This window comes from Pelophylax lessonae (assembly GCF_965119305.1).
Source record: "Pelophylax lessonae genome assembly, chromosome: 2".
In the NCBI taxonomy this organism is placed as follows: Eukaryota; Metazoa; Chordata; class Amphibia; order Anura; family Ranidae; genus Pelophylax; species Pelophylax lessonae.
The window spans coordinates 510,324,397-510,339,308 of NC_138769.1; the positions used below are offsets into that span (position 1 = coordinate 510,324,397).

General features: G+C 44.1%; 1 protein-coding gene across 1 annotated transcript in view; it reads left to right on the forward strand.

Moving 5' to 3' along the window:
- Window positions 1-309: 309 nt before the first annotated feature.
- Window positions 310-14,912, forward strand: part of FBXL3 (F-box and leucine rich repeat protein 3) — a 34,195-nt gene continuing 19,592 nt past the window's right edge. Inside the window, exon 1 of the mRNA XM_082246265.1 lies at window positions 310-470. The gene's annotated coding sequence lies outside the window, so the exon portion shown is untranslated. The remainder of the gene's footprint in view (window positions 471-14,912) is intronic.

Consider the following 14,912-nt stretch of genomic DNA (forward strand, 5'->3'; position numbering starts at 1 on the left):
TAGTATTTTATACAGACAGCCCCTCCATCCTGAGGCGGGTGATGCTCCCGGTACAGAGTATTACACACACGGTGCAATGAGGATTCCAGTCAGCCAGGCACTCCTCCTCCTCCTCTGTGCGCATTCCCGCCTAGAAGGCTGGCACGAGCGCCCGCTCGCCTCATCGTTCTGCACTCGCAGCCATCTCGTGAGGGGAACGCGCACCAGTACCGCCATCTTACCAGACAGGACAGCATCGATAATAATACGAGGCCGAGCGCCACAGGGACTGGGAGATACCGGAGGACGGCGCCCACACTGACCGCCGTGCTGAGAGGCCACGGCCTTGTTGTCTAATGAGTTCCGGGGGAGGGCTGCGCTGTGATAGGAAGCTGAGCTACAACACTGCAGTCCCGGGCTGATGTGACCAGGAGACGAGGCCATTCAGCGACCAGTCCTGTGCGAACCACATCACCGTAGCCACCATCTAGGTACTGTATACATTCACTATACTGGGGCCGCCGTCACGTGATGCTGCTGTATAGGGCGCAATCATGTGACGCCCCCCTTCTCCTGTGCGCTATGTGTATGAAATGACAGGTGGGCGGCCAGTCACGTCTGTATGTATGTAAACACAGCTCACCCCCTCCCCCCTCATGGTGTTGGCCTTCTGTAGATGAAAATGTTTTTTTGTAAGGATTTGGTCGGATCATGTTAGGCCCCTTTCACATTATGCGACCTAAAAGTCGCGCAATTTTACCATGATTCTGACAGGACTTGAAATAATAGCTATGGACCTCAAGCCACATAAAAATCGGCCCAAAGTAGTGCAGGGACTACTTTTAAGTCATTGCGACTTGAAGTTGCACAGATATGAAAGGTACTTATTGGAAATCATGGAGTATGACCTGTCATGTGACTTTGCAGTCCCAAATCGCACAAGTGTGAGTGCCGGTGTTGTAAAATTTTGTCGGACCCGTGAAAAAATCGGACCTCGTCACTTCCGGCTGGTGCGAGCCCCGGTGCGCATGCGCACAAGGTCCGAGGAAATTCTAAGACTTAGCGAACAGCTGATTGAGAGGAGGAGGGGCTGAGGTGGGACGCACACACCGCCGCGGGAAAATTGCTGTCACGGCGAACCAAAGCTGCTAGAAACCCCAAAATTATATCGCAGGTAGCCAAGACGCTCCCCTATAGCTGATAGAAATTTGGGGTCCCGGGGATGAAAGGGCGCGGAGTAGTGACCCCGTGGGTCTCGGGGATGAAAGGGCGCGGAGCAGTGACCCCGAGAACCGGGGACCAGTGCTCCGCACCCTTTCATCCTCGAGACCCCAAATTTTTAACAGCTGTAGGGGAGCGTCTTGGCTACCTGCAATACAATTTTGGGGTCTCTAGCATATATGGTTCGCCCGTGACAGCAATTTTCCCGCGGTGGTGTGTGCATCATAACTCAGCCCCTCCTCCTCTCAATCAGCTGTTCGCTAAGTCTTAGAATTTCCTCGGACCTTGTGCGCATGCGCACCGGGGCTCGCACCAGCCGGAAGTGACGAGGTCCAGAATTTTCATGGGTCCGATAAAATTTTAGAACACCGGTTCACACTAATGCGATCACAGACATAGCATATGATTCGGAGCGCACTGCTCCTAAAATCACATGTGATGTCCGTGCGTGTAAATTCTGTATGGCTGGATTCGCACTGCAATTGCAGTGAACTCGCACAGGACCCTTTTTTGGTCCGCAGCAGAATCAGATCGCATGGTAGTTCACACCAGTGCAATCCGATTCCTGTGCGAACTGTCCGATCACACTGCGATATGCGATCTGACCTGGGGGTGTCGTTAACTTTGAATTGACACGCCCAGCGTATCGCAAATGGCAGTGTGAACTGCCTGTGCTGCGGATGGGATGCGGGAACATGCAGTATATTCTCAGTGTTCCTGCATCGCAATAGTGTGAACTGGCACTGAAAGGGGCCTAATGCAACATAAAAGTCGTGCGATTTTGCCACCATTTTTTAACCGCGATTTTGAATGGACTTGATGCAACGCCAATGTCTATGGACCTCAAAACCCATTAAAATCGTCCCAAAGTAATGCAGGGACTACTTTGAAGTTGTTGTGACTTGAAGTTGCACAGATCTGAGCGGTAATCATTGGAAATCATGGAGTATGACTTGTCATGTGATTTTGCAGTCCCAGGTCGCACAAGTGTGAAAGGGGCCTTAAAGTAACATTTAGGCTCCGTTCACATCTAGGCGTTTTGGGGCGTTTTTGGGGCGTTTTTCTGCTCTAGGATCAGCTCTCAAAACGCCCAACAAGACAAATCCTATTCATTTCAATGGCCCCTGTTCACATCTGAGCGTTTTGACGCTGTTTACAAAACGCCCAACGCTCAAAAAAGTACATGAGCTTCTTTTTGGGCAGATTACAGGCGTTTTCCATTGATCTCTATTCAATCTAAAAACGCCTGTACAAAAATCGCGGTAAAAATCGCGGTAAAATCGCGGTAAAAAACGCCGCAAAAATCGCGGTAAAATCGCGGTAAAAAACGCGCGAAAAACGCTACGCTCAGGTGTGAACGTAGCCTTAGCATTTAAGCCGGTGCTTTGTTTCACCAGCATGTGTTGTGTATTACAGTTATTTGTGTACTCCTCTTGCTGACCAGGCTTTTTGTTTACATGTTTAAGGCCCCGTTCACACTGGGGCAACGCTAATTGCACCGCGACCTCGGAGCGGCCGGCACAGACTTCATAACATTGAAGTCTATGCAGGTCGCTCCGGGTCACCCCAAAGAAGCTCCGAACCCTTTTTCTAAGTCGGAGCGACTTGTGTCGCTCCTATTAGAACGGGTCCGCAGCTTCTCTATGGAAGGCGACCTGTTGCCCCAGTGTGAACGGGGACTTAATCAGTATTTTTTTTTTTGCTAGAAAAATACATAGAACCCCCAAACATTATATAGATATTTTTTATTAGAGACCCTAGGGAATACAATGGTGCTCGTTGCAATTTTTTATGTCACATGGTATTTGCACAGCGGTTTTGCAAACACAATTTTTTAAAAAAAAATACACTTTAATTAATACTAATTAATAATAGTAAAAATACACTTTAATTACTAATACTAATTAATAATAGTAAAAATACACTTTATTAATACTAATGATTAATAATAGTAAAAATACACTTTAATTACTAATACTAATTAATAATAGTAAAAATACACTTTAATTACTAATACTAATTAATAATAGTAAAAATACACTTTATTAATACTAATGATTAATAATAGTAAAAATACACTTTAATTACTAATACTAATTAATAATAGTAAAAATACACTTTAATTATTAATACTAATTAATAATAGTAAAAATACACTTTGAATTAAAAAAACAAACAAAACACATACAGTAAAATCTTGGATTTGCGAGCATAATTTGTTCCGGAAATGTTCTTGTAATCCAAAGCACTCGTATATCAAAACAGTTTCCTCCCTCTATACTAAATAATGGAAACTCAGACGATTTGTTTCACAAGCATTTGTATTCAGATAAAATATTCACATAAAAATGATTACAGCAATGCCATGTAACCATACTGCTACACTTAGAGACACAAAAAACACAGGTTGTTGGCACACTCCAGCTAGGGTTTTTTCTGGTAAAAAGTCCTCATCAGGTGGTGATGTGACCACCAATACATGGTCAATAGACTTTGTTATGTAAACACGGCAGGCCGCTGTTCTGTCAGTGATAAACACAGGGATCCTGTGTTCCTCCTATTTCAGAACACAGGTCTCTGTGTTCATCCAGTGAGTGAGAAAGCACCCCCTAGGCACACATTTACCCTTTGATCGCCCCTGGTGTTAACCCCTTCCCTGCCAGTGTCATTATTACAGTAACAGTGCATATTTTTAGCACTGATTACTGTAGTAATGTCACTGGTCCCTCCAGAAGTGTCAAAAATGTCAGTTAGGTAACTGATCTATACGCCACAATGTAGCAGTCCCACTAAAAATCGTTTATCGCCGCCATTACTAGTAAAAAACGAAATAAATAAATAAATAAAAATGATATCAATCTTTCCCCTAGGTTGTAGACGCGATAACCTTTGCACAAACCCATCAATATACACAGATTGGGATTTTCTTTACTAAAAATATGTAGCAGAATGCATATTGGCCTAAGGTAATAAGAAGCAGTCCCGCACAATGTAAAGGGAATAGTAGAGGGTGAAATGTAAAATTTGAATTTAGCTGCTGCCTTACCAATTACTATCCCTTGAAAAGAGAAAGTAGATATACAAGAGGTGATACATGGGTATGGTGCTGCTAAAATAAATAGTTCCTATAGCAACTAACCTATTGGTGTTTACACATATATGCAGGGAAAATTATTGTCACCAAGTGTGTGTGATCCTCAGCAGGCTACTTACTAGTGAAGTGTATTGTAGCTCATTGCTGAGATATAAAAGGATGAAAAAATAAATAAATTCAATATGTACTCTGTTCCAGTTTTGAATGCATTACATCTTGTTATACCACTGATGTAGAAATAAAGAAAGTGTCAAAGTGCTAGAAAAAGTACAAACTGTGAAACACAAATTCATACTTTATAGGAGTCAATATCATTAAAGTGATTAGTGTTAAATTAAAGTACTAAACTCCAAAAGTATGTGTCCAAATGTAAACCATTTCTGTCGCAAGGAAAATCCTCTACAAATAAAGTGACAGGTGCTCTTCAAAGTGCTTCAAAGGTATCTGTGACATTGGTAGTGCTCCATAATTTGTGCTCCCCTGCTGGTCCCACATTCACCAGAGCTCAGTCCCCTCTAGGGGGTGTCAGGCCTGTCAGAAAAGCAGCTCTGACCGAATCAGCCAATCCGGGTCCAAAACCAAATGTCACCTTCCCCTTTGTGACCCATGCTTTGTTTGTGTGCTGCTCAGGCTCTGTCGATAAGGGGAGTAATGTGAATGGTTCCGCGTCTGCTGTGAGCGCCGGCAAGGGATGGAGCTTGTCCCAGCTCCTGTAGTCACTTCCTTTTAATCCATGGCGGATTGATCGCCAGGCGGTGGCGTTACCGTTCTGACTGGATGTCATATGATTTCCTTCAGAATGGGACTCATAGCGCAGCAATTAGTGGCGCAGTGTGTCTCTTGGATACACACCGCTTCTCCAATCACAATAAAGCGCCTATGACAAAGGCTCTTTGCCATGTGATCAGCTGTGTTTAATCACAGCTGATCACAGTGTAAATAGGAAAAGCCTGTTATCAGCATTCCTCCTGTCACGCTGACAGTGCGTGAGGAGAAGAGAGACAATAAGCAGCTTTTCTCAGTGGGGACATCTGCACTGATAAACAGTGCAGCCCCATCAGTGCTACCTTTCATTGTCCATCAGTGATGCCTGTTAGTGCTCCTCATCAGTGCTGCCTGTTAGTGCCCATAAGTGATACCTTTCTTTGTCCATCATTGATGCCTGTTAGTGCTCCTCAGTGTGGCCTCATCAGTGCTACCTGTTAGTGCCCATCAGTGCTGCCTATCAATGCCACCCATCAGTGCTGCATAATAGTGCCTTCTCATCAATGCCCATCAGTGCCGGGCAGTGCAGCTCCATCAGCGCACCTCAATGAAGGAGAAAATTACTTATTTACAAAATGTAATAACAGAAACTAAGAAAAACATTTTTTTTTTTTTAAACATTTTCGGTATTTTTTCATTTGTTTAGCAAAAAAAAAAAAACCCAGTGGTGATTAAATACCACCAAAAGAAAGCTCTATCTGTCTTAAATTATGTTTGGGCACAGTGTTGCACAACCACACAATTTTCATTCAAAGTGCTACAGCGCTGAAAAGTGGCGTGGGCAGAAGGAGGGTGAAAGTGCCCCGTATTGAAGTGGTTTAAGGCTCCGTTCACATGTGGGCGCAGCGGATCACGGGCAGAATCACTGCGATTCTACCCGCGATCCGGAAATCATTGCAAATTGCAGGACGCCTGTGCGATGCCCGTGATTTGCAATGGCACCCCAAACGATATGCGATGTTGCCGCGATTTCTGCCTGCCGAATCGCGGTAACATCACACAAAAGAAGCTCTTGTACCTTTTTTGGGCGTCATGCGTCCCGCGATTCTGTTTGCGCGATGTTACCGCGATTCGGCAGGCGGAAATCGCGGCAACATCGCACAGCGTTTGGGGTGCCATTGCAAATCACGGGCAACGCTAGGCGTCCCGCAATTTGCAATGATTTCCGGATCGCGGGCAGAATCGCATTGATTCTGCCCTGATCCGCTGCGCCCACATGTGAACGTAGCCTAAAGGTGAAAAGGGTAGAAGGGACTCTGGAAACATAAACATCAAAAAGGGCAGCACCTTCTAAGTGTACTGAAGTATGCTCACAGTTTTACTGTAAAAAAAGTTGAATGACACTCAGAATGTTAAAAACAATATCCAGCATTAAGGAGTGTGGCGCTCATCCGCGTAAAGCCGCTGGTGTGTACGTGGCCAGAGGCGCTGGTGGCTTCCAGCGCTTCCTGGAGAACTCAGGGACACTGGGGAACTGTTGACGTCACTTCCGGCTGCCTTGAACGAACGCTACAGCACGCCCCCATCTGGCTGGGAGTGTCTCCAAGTTCTCCAGGAAGCCTTGGGAGCCACCAGCGCCCCCGGACCTCTGGCCACGTATACACCAGCGGCTTTACGTGGTTGAGCACCAGACTCCTTAACCACTTTCAGACCGGAGGATTTGGCTGCTCAAAGACCAGGCCCTATTTTGCGATTTGGCACTACGTGACTTTAACAGACAATTGCGCGGTCGTGCGAAGCTGTACCCAAACAAAATTGATGTGCTTTTTCCCCCCACAAACAGAGCTTTCTTTTGGTGGTATTTGATCACCTGTGTGATTTTTATTTTTTGTGCTATAAACAAAAAAAGAGCGACAATTTTGAAAAAATAATATTGTTCACATTTTTTTATACGAAATTCTCAAAAAAAATTTAAAAATCAAAATTTTTTAACATTTTAGGCCAATTTGTTTTGTGCTACATATTTTTGGTAAAAAAAATCGCAATAAGCGTATTTTGATTGGTTTGCGCAAAAGTTATTGCATTTACAAACTACGGGAAAGATTTATGTAATTTTTATTTTTTTTTTTTTACTAGCAACGGCAGAGATCTGCGATTTTTTTTTTTTTTTTTTTTTTTTTTTTGCGGGACTGCGAAATTGCGGCGGACAGATCGGCCCCCTAACTGACATTTTTGACACTTTTGGGGGTACCAGTGACATTACTACAGTAAGCAGTGCTAAAAAATGCACTGTTACTGTAAAAATGACACTGGCAGGGAAGGGGTTAACTGTACTGGTGATCAAGGGGTTAAATGAGTCCCTAGGGGCGTGATTCTAACTGTCAGGGGGCGTGGCTTGTGAAGTAATCACAGAGACATGCGATCCTATATAGCAGGATCGCATAGCCTCTATGATCACTTCAGGGAGAATGACAGATGGCTGTGTTTACATCAGCCGTCTGTCTTTCTCCCTCAGCTGCGTGAGATCGCGAGTGGCCAGCGGTAGGGCTGAACGATAGTCGATGTGATATCGACTATCGTGCTGCGAGCGTGGGCGATAGTCACATCGCCGGAACATACGATATGGAAGGCAGAGAAGTTGGGAGACTCACAGTGGTGGTAGAAGCCTGACATCCGATTCGTCCCACATGTTCAGTCTGCCTGGCCTGCAGCTTGTTCTGATTGAGCGGTGAGCAGCGCGCCGTGAGCAGTGGCACAGCCAACCAATCACGCGTGCTTGCACACCTGATTGGTTCGCTGTGCCGCTACTCACAACGTGATTGGTTCGCTGTGCTCACGGGGCTCACCGCTCAGTCAGGACATTTCCTCATAAGTGTAAGTACGACTTTTATGATGTGTTCTATTGTTCCAATCCTTGGTATTCTTCCTTCGTAACAGAGAGGAAGACTCTGCATTGAAGGGGGCACGCTGTGGGCATTCTGCATTGAAGGGGGCACACTGTGGGCATTCTGCATTGAAGGGGGCACACTGTGGGCATTCTGCATTGAAGGGGGCACGCTGTGGGTCGAGACCATAAAGCAATTACACTGTGTAATAAATGACTTACTAAAATGAGGAATTCCTCCCAAGACCAATATAGATTTAGATGTAAGCGCGCTGCTGGAAAGGGCCCAAAAGATCCAGGTTTTACTAGACTGGCGGGCGTTTTTTACTATAATATGTGTTGGAAAATATAAGTTATATTTCTGAGGGCCTCCAAAAAAAATATCCCAATATATTTAGTTGGGAAAAAAATATCGCAATGTGATTTTTTTTCAATATCGTGCAGCCCTAGCCGGCGGCCATCAGAGCTGCCGGGCACACGCACTCGAGTCTCCTGAGCGAGCGACGTAGTACTACGTCGCTTTGCCCAGGAGCGGCTGCCTGCCGCAGTAGAACTGCGGCGGGCGGTCGTTAAGTGGTTAATGCTGGATATTGTTTAACATCAGAATACTAGCATGCATAAAGAAAGGGATGTATTCCAGAGATAAGACTATAATCCTTCCACTTTATAAAACTCTGGTCCGACCGCATCTGGAGTATTCTGTCCAGTTCTGGTCACCAGTCCTCAGGAGGGATGTGTTGGAGCTGGAGAGAGTCCAGAGAAGGGCAACTAAACTAATTAGGGGATTGGAGGACCTTGACTATGAAGAGCGTCTGCAATCGCTCGATTTATTCTCCCTGGAGAAGAGACGTCTGAGGGGGGACATGATAGCAATTTATAAATATCTTAATGGGGATCCCAGCTTAGAAAAAAAGCTGTTCATTCAAAGGGATTGCATGAGGACTCGAGGGCATACAATGCGATTAGAGGAGAAACGTTTTAACCTCAGGCAACGCAGGGGGTTCTTTACTGTTAGGGCTACAGGATTGTGGAATTCTCTACCACAAGAGGTGGTTTCTGCGGGTAGTATGGTGGCTTTCAAAAGACTCTTAGACTTACATCTCAAGGATCAGAACATTCAGGGGTATGTGAGATGATTACAGCCACACACATCTACACAGGTTGAACTGGATGGACTATTGTCTTTATTCAACCTCACCTACTATGTAACTATATAACTATGTAACATTGTGTCATTCCACTTTTTCTTTTACATTAAAACTGTGATCATACTACACTTAAATGGCGCTGCTCGACGCTACTCGTATTGCAAGACCTCCCTCGAATAAATTAAAAAAATTTCTTTTAAGATTTGCTCGTCTTGTAAAACACTTGCAGACCAAGTTACACGCAATCCAAGGTTTTACTGAATATACCCCACTTTTTTTGTAAAATGTGAAAGATGATGTTACACCGAGTAAATAGATACCTAACATGTCACGCTTTAAAATTGCGTACGCTTGTGAAATGGCGACAAACTACGGTACTTAAAAATCTCCGTAGGGGACACAATAAACGCCTTTACAGATTACCTGTTTTGGGTTACAGGGGAGGTTTAGCGCTAGAATTATTTCTCTTGCTCGAACTTTCGTGGCGATACCTCACGTGTGGTATGAATACCTGTTACGTAAATGCACGACTTACGTATGCGTTCGCTTCTGCGCACAAACATGGAGGGATGGGGGCACTTTAAATTTTTTTCTTATTTTACTTTTTTTACACTGACCCATTTATTTATTTTTTATCACTTTTTTTCCTATTACAAGGAATGTAAACATCCGTTGTAATAGAAATAAGCATGACAGGTCATCTTTATTGAGGACTTTATTGTATCTACTCTTTGATCGCCTATGGGAGCAGCTGGCTGCACCGTCAGATCGTTTTTCGGGCGAACCAGCGGAAATGGTATGCCATTTGAGCTGCTCTAAATGCTTTTTTTGAGAAAGCCGGCTGCAGAAAACCTTACTGGGGTTTTGGCTGGTATCTTCATCCATAATCCTGGTAAACCACTTGCAAACCAAAACGTGTGTGTGTATGTATATATGTATATATATATATATATATATATACGTATTGCGGTCTTGAAGTGGGTAAAGTACGATTGAACTTTATGTCCCTGTGTGTCCCCTTTCTCAAACTCAGTCTTTCTAAAATTCAGCTAATAATATTAAAGACTTTGCACACCTTTTTATTCTGATGCATCTGGAATGTATTTATCTGCCGGATTGCTTCCAACTTGCCTAGTAACGGGCACCCCTGCAATGTATCACGGGCTTCACTTGCCCATCTGTGGCTCGAGGACCAGCATGGCAGGATTCGCCAGGTAGAGGGAGGGTGCTGAGGGCAAAAGCGCCAGCTCTCCTCCCCTTCTTCTTGCTGACCCAGAAGCGACCTGTATACCGTCACTTTTAGATCCCCCTTTCAATTTCCCCAGACAGCATGGCCTGGAAAGAATTGAATGCAGTGCAATCTGCACTTCATTAGATTGTTTGGAGCACAGAGGAAACATTCCAGGGACTTTTAGACATCCAGTCATTAAAGACAACCTGCCACCAAAACATCATCACATACAGGACTGTGCCCATAGTGCGAGGGTCTTGTGCTTAAAGCTGAAAATGCATCCTCTGGCATATAATGATTTACAGCATATAGAAGTATGCCTGACATGACAGCAAGGTCTTCATTAGGAAGGATAATGTTTGCCTGCTTGAAAGCTGTGATGGTAATTCAGCCTGGAGTTAGGGCTTTTTCACACTGTCATTTTATGGTCTGTGGTGAGGGGCAAGTGTGATGTGTGTTTAGCACATTGCACTGTTTTCTAGGTTTTTTTTTTTTTTTTTCTTTGAGGTGCACAAAATGACATTTCATTCATGTCTCTGCACAGCAGTATGGTGCATAGTGTTGCCGTGCCGTGCCATCTAGTGTGCTGCAAAAATGGAGCATATCATATCAGCGTTGTCAACCGGGCACATAGAAAACAATATCTATGTGTCCTTGTGGAAGCTGGCATTCATCCAGTGTGGGGAAATATCAGTTGCCACACATAGGGGTTGATTTACTAAAGGCAAATAGTCTGTGCTCTATAAGTGTACCGCAAGTGCAGTTGCTCTAGATCTGAGCAGAACATGCAAGAAAAAAAAGAAACACATTTTTGCTTGCACATGATTGGATGATAGAAATCAGCTGAGCTTTCCTCATCTCAGATCTAGCTGATGCAGTTGTAGTGCACAGACTATTTGCCTTTAGTAAATCAACCCTATAGTAAAAGAGCCCTTAAGCACAGTTAGGGCAGTGTGAAAGCGACCTTTGTTTCTTGCACCTTCCTCTTTCACAATCTGTCATGGCTGCCTTACCAGTGTAACTGTATAGTTATAGTATCCCACAAAAGTGAGTACACCCCTCACATTTTTGTAAATATTTTATTATATCTTTTGGGCCTCATGCACACTGGAGGTTCTAAAAACGCCAGTAGCTTTGTAGTGAGTTTTTCAGCGTTTTTGAGATTTTTTGCATTGGCGTTAGCGTTTTTTGGCGTTTTTTTTATAGCTAAAAATCAGCTCTCTGCTATTTTAGTAACTCCGACTTTCCCACAATGCAATGCTTGCCAGAATTGCATTGCATGGGTGTTCACACCCATGCGATAAGATTTAGGTTCGGGGGGAAAAAAGGGTCCTACAACATTTTGGTGCAAATGTGGACCCTTTTTTCCCCGCATCAAATACGCATCACATGGGTGTGAACACATGGGTGTGGTTTCTGTCAAGCTTACTGCATTTTACAATCTGTTTCCGGGTGTCGTTCATGGAACAATAAGCCCCCATTCACATTGGCAGATTTGACATGTCAAATCGCATGCCGAATCAGAGCCTATTGCCGGCAACGTCACTGTCCGAATTGGTGCAACCCTGACTTTGTGGCGCCGCACCGATTCCCAAAAGTAGTTTCTGCACTACTTTTGGAGTCATCACGGCGATTTCAATAGACATCTGTGCATGAAGCCTCACAGATGTCTGTCTAATTGCCACCAAAATCGCACTGACGTGCAAGTTTGAAATCGTGTGCATTCAGCTAAATCATTTGAAACCCGCCCTCAGTGGGAACTGGTGCCATTGTCGGCAATAGGCTCCGATTTGACATGCGATTCGACATGACAAATCACATGCCAAATCAGCACAATGTCAACAGGGCTTCATGTTCCATGAACGATACCCCAAAACAGATTGCAAAATGCAGTGTGCTTGCCAGAATCGCATCACATGGGTGATTAGGTGTGGAGAAAAAAAGGGTCCTACGACATTTTGGGGCAAATGTGATGCAATTCGAATCATACAAAATATATGGCTCAAATCGCATCGCAAGGACATCACATGTGATATGCACAGGAATGCGGTGCATTTTTGGTACAAATTACATGCGGTGTACAGCATGCACCAGTGTGAACCCAGACTATGTTCAATGATCGACACCTCGAAACAGAACCCAGGCATAAGAAAAGCAGTGGAATAAAAAAGCTTCAAGAAATGCCAGTTAGCAGCGTTTTTTGGCATTTATTGATGTTAGAGCGTTTTTACAGCTGAAAAAAGACACTCAAAACCCACTAGTTTTCGTTTTTTTTACAGCCAGGAACTGCCCCTGCCAAAAACTTCTGAAAACAGCCTATGTGTGCATGGACACAGAGAACATGCTGGGGAGTTTATTGGCTGCAGAAAAAAACTTCTGACGACAAAAACAGCCGCTATAAAAACATCCAGTGTGCAGGACACTTTGCTACAATGTAAAGTAGTGAGTGTACAGCTTGTATAACAGGGTACATTTGCTGTCCCCTCAAAATAACTCAACACACAGCCATTAATGTCTAAACCGCTGGCAACAAAAGTGAGTACACCCCTAAGTGAAAATGTCCAAATTGGGCCCAATTAGCCATTTTCCCTCTCCAGTGTCATGTGACTCGTTAGTGTTACATGGTCTCAGATGTGTTAAATTTGGTGTTATCGCTTTCACTCATACTGGTCATAGGAAGTTCAACATGGCACCTCATGGCAAAGAACTCTCTGAGGATCTGAAAAAAAACAATTGTTGCTCTACATAAAGATGGCCTAGGCTATAAGAAGATTGCCAAGACCTTGAAACTGAGCTGCAGCAAATGGCCAAGACCATACAGTGGTATTAACAGGACAGGTTCCACTCAGAACAGGCCTTGCCATGGTCGACCAAAGAAGTTGAGTGTACATGCTCATTGTCATATTCAGAGGTTGTCTTTGGAAAATAGACATATGAGTGCTGCCAGCATTGCTGCAGAGGTTGAAGGGGTGGGGGGTCAGCCTTTTAGTGCTCAGACCATACGCCGCACACTGCATCAAATTTGTCTGCATGGCTGTCATCCCAGAAGGAAGCCTCTTCTAAAGATGATGCTCAAGAAAGCCTGCAAACAGTTTGAAGACTAAGGACATGAATTACTGGAGCCATGCCCTGTGGTCTGATGAGACCAAGATAAACCTATTTGTTTCAGATGGTGTCAAGCGTGTGTGACGGCAACCAGGTGAGAAGTACAAAGACAAGTGTGTCTTGCCTACAATCAAGCATGGTGGTGGGAATGTCACGGTCTGGGGCTGCATGAGTGCTGATGGCACTGGGGAGCTACAGTTCATTGAGGGAACCATGAATGCCAACATGTACTGTGACATACTGAAGCAGAGCAATATCCCCTCCTTTTGGAAACTGGGCCGCAGGGCAATATTCTATCATAATGACTCCAAACACACCTCCAAGATGACCGCTGCCAATTGCTAAAGAAGCTGAGGGTAAAGGTAATGGACTTTCCAAGCATGTCTCCAGACCTAAACACTATTGAGGATCTGTGGGGCATCCTCAAACAGAAGGTGGAGGAGCGCAAGGTCTCTAACATCCACCAGCTCTGTGATGTCATCATGGAGGAGTGGAAGAGAACTCCAGTGGCAACCTTTGAAGCTCTGGGGAACTCCATGCCCAAGAGGGTTAAGGCAGTGCTGGAAAATAATGGTGGCCACACAAAATATTGACACTTTGGGCCCAATTTGGACATTTCCACTTAGGGGTGTACTCACTTTTGTTGCCAGAGGTTTGGACATTAATGGCTGTGTGTTGAGTTATTTTGAAGGGACAGCAAATTGACACTGCTATACAAGCTGTACACTCACTACTTTACATTGTAGCAAAGTGTCATTTCTTCAGTGTTGTCACATGAAAAGATAATTAAATATTTACAAAAATAAGAGGGGTGTACTCACTTTTGTGAGATATTGTATATGACACATGGGCATTTTTTGTGTTATTTTTGCGAGGGTTTAAGCCACTGCTACAAATCAGTAATGCCGCTGATTAACAGCGCTTTAAAACTAGTAATTTAATCCCTAAAGATACTGGCAATTTGCTGCAGCGCTGGATTGTGTTCTGCTACAGATCGCTCTCCTTCAATTATCTGTAGCTAAGCATAGTGATTGCTGCAACGTTTTGTAGAAATCCATTAAGAGTAATTGTTGCTAGTGATTTTGACACCGAGCTGAAACCGAGATGAATTTCAGTTTCTGAGCATCAGAGTTTCTCTTGTTATTCCATGGAAAATCTATATTATTTTCTCCTCGACAAATCACCGTAACAAAATAGGGTAATCACTGCGAGAAAACTCAGGGACTCTCCTCCCTCCGTGTATTTGGTTACTAATTAAATGCAGATACTCCATAAAGATATACCGGGACACTTGTTACAGAATCATGGGTGTGGACCAAGATAGGAAATTAGTTCCTTCCATAATTGTAAAATAAATTGTTGGGCGCTGTTTGCTTTTGTGTCTCGTGCTGAATAAGTGGTATGAAATGTTATGCATTTTCAGAAGAGCAACTAGATGTAATTAAAATAAAGACTGTCTGCCAATTTCATTGTTAGGGGTGGAGCCTGACTTTGTTCAGTCCCTCAATAGGTTTGTTACTACTTCCTTGGAACATGTGACCTTAC